The following is a 10,594-nucleotide window of genomic DNA, read 5'->3' as shown; positions in this document are numbered from 1 at the left end:
CTGTACTGTACTGTAGTGTACTGTAGTGTACTGTACTGTACTGTAGTGTACTATACTGTACTGTACTGTTAGGTAGTGTACTGTACTGTATTGTATGGTAGTGTACTGTTAGGTAGTGTACTGTACTGTACTGTACTGTTAGGTACTGTACTGTACTGTACTGTACTGTACTGTTAGGTAGTGTACTGTATTGTAGTGTACTGTTAGGTAGTGTACTGTATTGTAGTGTACTGTTAGGTCGTGTACTGTACTGGTGCATTTTAGTGTCAGTGTGTTTCAGTTGAGAAGAGTGAGGCTCATCTTCACACACCCGGGACCCAGAGGTTCCTAAAAACATGGTCCTAGTTCCTTTCTCTACCTATAGTAGCCTAACACATGCCTGCTATTTAAAAAATTATGTTTTGTTATACACAAAGTCCTCTAGGAATAGTTTCATACGTGCATTTTGCCACAAGTATGCAACATTCATGCATAATACAAAATAAATTGATGGCATGCTCCGGAGTGGTGCAGCGGTCTAAAGGCACTGCATCTCAGTGCAAGAGATGTCACTACAGTCCCTGGTTCGATTCTAGGCTCTATCACATTTGGCCGTGATTGGGAGTCCCATTAGGCGTTACACAATTGGCCCAGCGTCATCTGGGTTAGGTTTTGGCCGGGGTGTGCCGTCATTGTAAATAACAATTTGTTCTTTAACTGACTTGCCTGGTTAAATTGAAAAAACATAAAAATGGTTCAAACTGTGCTTATCTATAAGGAATGTAACACTGAGTCAGCAGTGTTATCATACACTAACATTATGCTGCATTAATGCATGGGTGGATCTGAATGATCAATAGCCTTGAAGCCAGCCCCCTGTCTGCCCACTGCCAGCAATGGAAAAATGTGAACTTTACAATGGGGCTGGGACAGGCTCTTACAACCAACCCGGGGGGGGGGGGGGGGGGGGGGGGGGGGGGGCACCTACAGTCATTGGTTGGCACAAGACTCACAATCAATAGCCAATAGGACTGTGCATTCACGTGGCCTAAAAAGAGAGAGAAAGACCACTTTTAAAAAGCCAACTAACACTGTCTAATGAGTAACCAAATCTAGACACCAACAGTCTTAAAGGAGACCCACAGAGCTGTTGTTATAAAGGTTGTTAAATCCCCGACATCTAGTGCCAGCAGACCGGGCAAGATTAAGTGCAGGAAAGCCGATAATATAACCTTAATAATAGGATGAAGTGTAAATTGTTTATCCCCAGGGCCCAGGCATGCATGGCAGTGTAACAGCTGAACTACCAGAGAAACAGTAGACAGGGATAAGGTTCTCTGCATGTGGGCACTGACAGGTTTTCCAGTTGGGATATATGCACGAATCATTAGATTCTCACAATCAATTAGAGCTCACAGGTGTAGGATTTTAATTTGAGTCAGTTTGCTACAGCAGTAAAATGACAAAACTTTAGAAACCTTTTTAAAACCTTGAATACACTTCAACTTTGCAATTCCTGCTATGCATGAAAATGCTCAGCAACAGAAGAGTGATCAAATTAAGATCCTACATCTGTATAATTTAATAGATTTTTTTTTTTAACGAGTCACACTTGGATTGTTTTTTCTCTCAATTCAAGCTCTTTCTAATCAGCTTTGCCACGCTATTTGATCATCTCTAATGACGGCCTTTATCCTTGTATTCATCATTAGAGAGAGAGAGAACTTGCTCTTTTTCCCGGGGCAGATACCTAACATGTTTATCTGTAATCCTGTTTTTGTGGCGTATCTGTGACCAATGTGTGACCTGGCTCTGCCTCCTAAAGCAGCCGGTTCAATAGAGCGGTCCAACAGCCTACTCCTGTCAAGGTCGACGTCAAGTCTGACATTTCAAAGTGAAATCTCAAACTTTAGAGGTCTTTTTTTTTAAAACCTTGAATACACTACAAGTTTGCATATCCTGCCGAGCAGGACATTTTTTCAGCATAAAAAGAGTGATCAAATTAAGATTGTACATATGTATTGATTGTGACATGACAATAGGTATTTCATTTGTTTAGTGTTGATGTCTCGATGAGGGATATTGATTACAATGTGTGCCAATAAACAATAGCCTACAGTAAGGAATGTAAGTGCAGAAATACAATAGTACAGTTATGAAATGCAACCAGCTGAAGGAGAAACACTGCAAAGGAGTTTGTGTGCTGTTGAGAGAGACAATCCAATGTAGATTTGACCACAGATAAGAAATTGGAAACAGAGGCCATTAGTTGGATTGATTCATTGCCAGTTAGCCTTTAACCAGCCAAGCAGTCAAGCAGCATTAAAACAGAGGGTCTGTTAGCTACGCCTGCTGTTGGCAGGGTCGGTCTTTCTGTAGGTCATCCTGGTCAGTTATCAGAACAGCCAAACTCTCCCATTTCCTCTCTGCGGCTTGGCAGGTGGCATCAGCAGGAAAATAGTGTTTTCTTTCCATGGCCACGTGAACTTTCACTGAATCCCCCTCAGACTCATTATTTTCCAGCAAAGCCCTGGCCCAGCATAGATTTCATGATAACAGAATTTGGTCGCAGTTGGATTGCACTAATCTCTTATAAAATATAATCTAACGTTCTCTCTTGATCCCAAAATACTGTACAAAGTACTCACTGGATTAAATTGAGGGTTTATTATGCATCATTGAAATTACTTGAAAAAATGTATAGGTTAACAAAAGTACATATTTTGTCATTCTTATACGTAAAGTGTACTGTTTATATTGCTGCATAGAGATTTCAGATTACCACATATAAATTGATGGGCAATTTAGCCACCACAAAACAGAGGTAAAAGAGGGACACCTAGTGGCTGACATGTAAACCGCATGACAATGACAATCCCTGACAAATTGACTATTTAAACGGATGATAAATCATGCACTATGCACACACACACTGCTATAATACTAATCTATATTAGTACCAAACAAAACGCTACCGATGTAGACTGCCAAAGTCATTACTCACTATCCCGCCTTTACCTTTCCTTGTTGACCTCTTTCAACATCTAGGCTACAATCAACGTAAACAAATCATTCACACACTGACAAGGTTTCCATGGGGATACAGGTGATCTAAGAGTGGTTCCAGAGAAAAGTCAGGCATTCCTCTGTTCCCCCGGGAGATAGTTAGTTACTAATTAATCAAGAAAACCCCAGGCTCCAACAAGTCTCCGTTTTACACTTATAAAATAATAAAGTAATAAGGAAGTACACAGATAAACTCTGATCTAAAACTACAGGCAATGTTTTGTTACAATAGTACTGCTTTGAAGCTAGACAGGCAACTTTATCTTATCTTAAGTAGTAAAAGACATTTGGTGGGGCATTGGGACACCGGGATATTCTCATTCCCCTGTTAGCACTGGTATAACTCTCATACTGTGGAACAAACTGAGAATGTTATTGGTAATACACTTTTGAAAAAGAGGAGCTTCACTCAACACAAAAATAGCTTTCATTGAAATGTGTGAGAGCCAGACATGAATTCTACGAACTGAAAAACAATAAAGCCTGATATTCCAACTGCATTCTGCAAATGGAATGTTTGATTAAAAAAAAAGGCAACACTTCTTAGGATTGATCTAACTCATAAATAATGTTTTCTCGACAATCAAGGTGGTAAACCTTGGTATTTGGTATCAGCACTGAAGTTGACACACCAGCTCTTTCCTAATCACAACATTCGCAGCTTCACAATGAGTCCCGTCAAAAGAATGAGGATCACAGACAATCCATTGCACATGATCACAACATTTTGCCGTGGTACTCTGTCGTTTCACTCAAAGCCTCCCTCAACCACTGTGTTATTCTACACACTGTGATGTCACACTTTCATAATTCAACCATAATGGAATTTTCTGAGTGCAGAACAGCAGAGTGACATCAGCTTTTGAACTACGCCCTGCCTCGAGGCCGAGTCAACATTTTGCTCCCAAACATGTCAACACACTGACACCGAAACACATACAGCACACAGACACCACTTGTTTCTGTGTAAGAAAATATGCAAACCTGAAGATAAAGTAAGCAGTAACCTCTTCTTTTTCTTACCTGCCACATGGTTAAAATCCCATTATCCACAAACAGGAGGAAAATAAGAAATGTCTCACTGTTGACGAGTCTGGTCAACACTACACTATAATAGGCCAATCCACTGCAACGCTCTGCAATAACAGGTTGACTCGTCTGTTTTTACCTCCAGTACCAGTTTTGACTCGTCTGTATTTTACCTCCAGTACCAGTATTGACTCTTCTGTGAGTTTCTGGCCCTCTAGGAGGGTTGAAACTCTCTGCCGTGGGCTGCAAACTAACCAATCACACAGAGGGGGAGGGACCTCTGAGATGGTGGGTGTGTCTGCTCAGGGATTGTGAGCTGAGAAGCTTTGCTGTGTTCAGAAAGAATTTCCAAAAACGGCACATATGGTGTTACTGGAGAATGTTTATATAGTCCAATAACCATCAATCATAATGGATGTGGATGCAGTGACTTGTCGTTGACATATAGAAACACAGCAGGTAGAGCCCCACTATCAATCCAGAATATCACACAATGATTAGTATACACCACAACACAGCAATGTTGATGAAAAACACATAACACTGTCACAATGTGAGGTGTGGGGGGGGTCTCATCCCAGTCCAATGTGAGGTGGGGGGGGGGTCTCATCCCAGTCCAATGTGAGGTGGGGAGTCTCGTCCCAGTCCAATGTGAGGGGGGGGGGGGGGGGGGGTCTCATCCCAGTCCAATGTGAGGTGGGCGGGGTCTCATCCCAGTCCAATGTGAGGTGGGGGGTCTCGTCCCAGTCCAATGTGAGGTGGGGGGTCTCGTCCCAGTCCAATGTGAGGTGGGGGGGGGGGGGGGTCTCATCCCAGTCCAATGTGAGGTGGGGGGGAGTCTCATCCCAGTCCAATGTGAGGTAAGGGGGGGGTCTCATCCCAGTCCAATGTGAGGTGGGGGGTCTCATCCCAGTCCAATGTGAGGTGGGGGGTCTCGTCCCAGTCCAATGTGAGGTGGGGGGGTCTTGTCCCAGTCCAATGTGAGGTGGGGGGTCTCGTCCCAGTCCAATGTGAGGTGGGGGGGGTCTTGTCCCAGTCCAATGTGAGGTGGGGGGTCTCATCCCAGCTCCAATGTGAGGTCCATCTTCCCATGTAAACACACTGAATGGACATGGAGACACAGCAGAATGTATCTGCCGGTGAAACAGTTGACTGAGACGGTGTTGAAAGTCTCCTCAGTTTGTTGGCACCAGTTCCACCGCTCTCTCTGTGGTCATGTGGAAAAATGCACCCTCTTCTAAACGTCTGCAGCTACTAGACGTGTTTGGCAGCCTCCCGTTGATGCAATCACATCGTATAACATCTGATCAATGCTAAACCCTGGCCTCCATCCCACCTCCATAGCCAAGGGCTGATGTATATCCCGTAGCTCAGCTCACACGTTCCACTACCTCAGATGACCTTTTATCAATGGATCACTGAGATTCTCTCCCAAAATGGCACTCTATTCCCTATTTGGTGCACTACTTTTCACCAAGGGCCCATAGAGCTCTGGTCAAAAGTAGTGCACTATATAGGGAATAGAGTGCCATTTGAGATGCAAAATATGACTATTGATATCTCATAATAAGGCCCCGTGTTAGTTTACAGCACTAAGGCCCCAGAACAGCATGCTGGCTACAGAGCTCTGGCAGTAATCCATTCAGATTGGTCATTACCCACAGCAGAACCCCTGCCATGAGAACACTCATGTTCATGTTTTCTTTTTCCCTTCAGAAAGCTATGAAAAATGTAATCCAGTTTTCTATGGGTTGAGAAAAGATTGATTAATGAATAAAAATACTTCAGTGGCCCATTGCACAAGACTAGAGCAACTACCCACTGGGCACCCTCTGGTTGAATCACTGTTGTTTCCATGTCATTTCAATTCAATTACGTCGAACCAACTTGGAAAAGACGATGAATTGACCTTTGCCCAGTCAGTAGGGTTACGATGATGACATTACATAAAAACATTTAAGTAGGGGCATGGATCAGAAAATCAGTCAGTGTATGGTGTGGCCACCATTTGCCTCATGCAGCTTGACACATCTCCCTTGCATAGAGTTGATCAGGCTGTTGATTGTGGCCTGTGGAATGTTGTCCAATTAATTTTTTACTGGCTGTGCTAAGTTGCTGGATATTGGCGGGAACTGGAACATGCTGTTGTAAACGACGATCCAGAGCATCCCAAACATGCTCAACGGGTGACATGTCTGGTGAGTATGCAGGCCATGGAAGTATTGGGACATTTTCAGCTTTCAGGAATTGTGTACAGATCCTTGCGTCATGGGGCCGTGCATTATCATGCTGAAACATGAGGTGATGGCAGTGGATGATGAATAGCACAACAATGGGCCTCAGGATCTCATCAAGGAATCTCTGTGCCTTCAAGATAAAATTATATTTCTTGTTTTATCCGTAGCTTCTGCCTGCTCATACTATACACACCGCCACCATGGGGCACTCTGTTCACAATGTTGACATCAGCAAACCGCTCGCCCACACAACGCCATACACATTGTCTGCCATCTGCCCGGTACAGTTGAAACCGGGATTCATCCGTGAAGAGCACACTTCTCCATCGTGCCAGTGACCATCGAAGGTGAGCATTTGCCCACTGAAGTCGGCTACGACATCGAACAGCAGTCAGGTCAAGACCCTGGTGAGGATGATGAGCACGCAGATGAGCTTCCATGAGACGGTTTCTGACAGTTTGTGCAGAAGTACTTTGATTGTGTAAACCCACAAATTCATCAGCTGTCCGGGTGGCTCGTCTCGGACCATCCTGCAGGTGAAGAAGCCGGATGTGGAAGTCCTGGTCTGGCGTTATCACATGTGGTCTGCGGTTGTGAGGCCGGTTGGACGTACTGCCAAATTCTCTAAAACGACATTGGAGGCGGTTTATGGTACTGAAATTAACATTAAAGTATCTGGCAACAGTTCTGGTGGAAATTCCTGCTGTCAGTGTGCCAATTGCATGCTCCCTCAAAACTTGAGACATCTGTGACATTGTGTTGTGTGACAAAACTGCACATTTTAGAGTGGTCTTTTATTGTCCCCTGCACAAGGTGCACCTGTGTAATGATCATGCTGTTTTATCAGCTTCTTGATATGCCACACCTGTCAGATGGATGGATTCTCACTAACATGGATTCTCACTCACTCACAAATTTGTGCACACAATTTGAAAGAAATAAGCTTTTTGTGAAAATTGTCGTATGTTTACTATCATTTAAAGTGATGACAATTATCAATTAACTATGTTTAACTATTATGATGATTAAATTAATCCTGTAACAATGAACTCATTAGCAATCATGGGGAACCACGGGAAAAGTTTATTTAACAAGTTACCGTTTTCCGAATGAACTCTTAAAGATATAAAAATCTCTTACATTTCAGTCATAAATCAGTCATTAATTTATTTACCTTTAGTCTCATTCTGGATGTTGCAAAATCCTTGCATATCTGCACAACCCTAAGTGATGAATCAGTGATATACACATTGGCTTAATGTTTTATTTACTAACTAACTAAATAATCACACAGAATTACATAAACGCACAAACAGAATAGCTTACACATTGATTACTACATAATGCAATGAAAAGTCCCTAGTGGACTAAACCGACATGACGGCTTGTTACACAAAATGGCGGATTCAAAAGAGAGGGAAAGGGAGGGGCATGTAAGAACGAGCTGGAGAAAAAGGGAAAGTACTTCACTAACGTACATACAGCCGAGAACTATGCTCAGGGAAATGTGAATACTTTGCACATGAATGGCCGCTCATTCGAAAGAATTGCAATGTACACATTTACGTGTGTATGTCTTTGTTGTCTCTCTGTTGAAATCGCCGGTCCGTCTGGGGAGTAATTTGACTGAAAGTCTCTGGTTTGTTCACCAGAGATCAAAGTCTTTCGTAGTTGTAGGTCTGTTATTATGTATACATCAGATGTACCAATGGTCGTTTGATAGGGAAATGTTCTATATAATAGATCTTTCAGAGTACCACCCGGTGGTTCTCGGTTGCGTTTACTAGACTAAAGTACTTAAACAGCTGCATACGGAATGTTCCTGTACAGTCTTCATCTTTCTCACTCAAGAAAGTTTTAGAGTTTCTAACCATTTTGTACCTTTCATCTCATGCTGTCTATGTACTGGTCTTGTAGAGTTTAATAATTTGTGACGTCCGGTTCACACCGTCCGCCTGCTTGCTATTTAGTTTTAAAACTTCTTGAGAATACTTGACACGCAGACGTCCCAAGTATGCCCCTGGAAATGCAAATGCGCTACGCTAAATGCTAAATGTACTCGTTACAACTCAATCTTTGATCAAAATTCACAAGCAGGGTATTGAATTAAAGCTACACTCGTTGTGAACCTAGCCAGCAAGTCAGATTTTTAAAATGCTTTTCGGCGAAAGCATCAGAAGCTATTATCTGATAGCATGCACCCCCCAAAATGCCAGCACGACACGTAAACAACAGATTTTGCGGTAGCCGGCGCTACCCAAAACGCAGAAATAAAATATAAAACATTCATTACCTTTGACGAGCTTCTTTCTTGGCACTCCTATATGCCCCATAAACATCACTATTGGGTCTTTTTGTTTAAATCGGTCCATATATACCCAAAATAGCTTTGTATGGGATCTGTGTCATTCAGAAAAAATCATCGTTTTTAAACGCTGCGTAATTTTTTAAAATTAAAAAAGTCGACGATAAACTTTCACAAAACACTTCGAAATCCTTTTGTAATCCAACTTTAGGTATTAGTAAACGTTTATAATCTATCAAAATGATTACAGGGCGATGTCTTTTCAATAGGTCTTCACTTGCAAAAACAATGCCATCTGATATCTCCCTCAACTGCATCCGGGTGAAGACTGGGAAAATGGAGGTCAGACAGAAGGATTTTCCAACAATAAATTCAATTGAAAATTAGGACAATGGCGCCATCGTGCGGAATTTGTATGAATTGCAGGCAGATTGCCATTAAATTCTGTTCTCTTTTAATAACTGGTGGAAGTGACTTATGGAAATTATTTTTAGCTTTCAGAGAGCAGTTTTTCTTGCGTTTTTCAATGAAACACACAATCTGTTATAGTCACAGCCGTGATTTAACCAGTTTTATAAACTTCAGAGTGTTTTCTATCCACACATACTAATCATATGCATATACTATATTCCTGGCATGAGTAGCAGGACGCTGAAAAGTTGCGCGATTTTTAACAGAATTTTCAAAAAAGGAGGGGGTAGAAGTAAGAGGTAAAAACCATTTCTCAGCCATGTAGCCACTGCTTTATGCTATCTGGTCTATAGAGATTTTCTTCTTCTCTGTTGAAAGTTTTCAGAGCGTCTAACCATTTCGTACCTTCCACCTCACGCTGTCGGTCCCACTGGCCTGATGTAAATTTCATCATGGGTCCTTTTATGCGCTCTGAAATAAAGGGGCGTTCCCTGATGATGACATAATGCCTGTGCTCACGGGGGTGTGGTCACGGACTGGTTAAGACTTCATATGAAAAACAATTATCTCATTTAAAAGGCTAACGCCACATTACATATTCTCACAAATAGTTTCATATTTAATCATATAAGTTCCACAACATCTAGATGTGAATCTGATCACGGGGAAATATACACATTCAGAGATACAGTTATGTTGTTCTCTGTCCTTAGTTACATCACAAATTAGTAATGAATTCAACATGATTGTTCTTTAAGAGTCCTTTCAACCATATGGATTACGGAAATATTGTTTCATTATCCAACCTTGGATGTCACAAACCTCTCTCTGTTGCAACGAAGGGATTTTTCTACTTCCCTTTTATTGTGTGAGAGAGAGTTCCTGCAGCAATTTAGACCGTCATAAAACGTCCAACTTCACCCCTCTCTCCCACTGTGAGAGAGAGAGAGAGAGAGAGAGAGAGAGAGAGAGAGAGAGAGAGAGAGGGAGAGAGAGAGAGAGAGATCTGGTGCCTATGATCATCACCCAATAGGGCAAGTCATGTCAGAAAAGAACATTTCTGAGATTTTTATTTCAGCTCATGGAACATGGGACCAACACTTTACATGTTGCATTCATATTTTTGTTCAGTGTAGTTGATTTTGCGAACTCATAAAAACAGAAGCTTCCCAGATAAATAGTGGGTGAGTGGATAGTGCACTGCAACTGCATGGCATCTGTCATGGAAATCTGCCTCAATATGATGTTGATGGCCTACAGTAATCCTCTTAAACGTTAAGTACACTATTTGGGTGACTTTGAGCGATTCTGGACCAGTTCTGACCAACATTTTTCTGTACAGAGCGCTCTGTGAATTGCTCTGTGACATCTCTGGTTGTCCTGCTCCGCTCTCATCTGAGACACAGGTTGCGTTCCTCTGCCCAGATCTTACCATGCCAGGATAGGTATTTTACGCATCATCTAACCACATCATATGTTACAGCAATCTGTCAGAAGATGATACAGTCGATGACGTGGCACGCAACCATTGGTTGATGCACGCAATGTCTGAGCAGGGGAACCCGAC

At 42.3% G+C, this 10,594-nt stretch overlaps 1 protein-coding gene across 2 annotated transcripts in view; it reads right to left on the bottom strand.

Moving 5' to 3' along the window:
* Positions 1-4,285, bottom strand: part of LOC139405510 (E3 ubiquitin-protein ligase Midline-1-like) — a 46,879-nt gene extending 42,594 nt beyond the window's left edge. Inside the window, exon 1 of one of the 2 annotated variants that reach the window (XM_071147903.1) lies at positions 4,069-4,285. The gene's annotated coding sequence lies outside the window, so the exon portion shown is untranslated. Of the gene's footprint in view, positions 1-4,029; positions 4,048-4,068 lie in introns of those variants that run through there. The other variant, XM_071147905.1, reaches the window with a different exon arrangement.
* Between the last annotated feature and the right edge of the window lie 6,309 nt (positions 4,286-10,594).

This window comes from Oncorhynchus clarkii, chromosome 3 (assembly GCF_045791955.1).
Source record: "Oncorhynchus clarkii lewisi isolate Uvic-CL-2024 chromosome 3, UVic_Ocla_1.0, whole genome shotgun sequence".
Lineage (NCBI taxonomy): Eukaryota > Metazoa > Chordata > Actinopteri > Salmoniformes > Salmonidae > Oncorhynchus > Oncorhynchus clarkii.
This window is presented reverse-complemented; position numbering and strand designations above follow the sequence as displayed.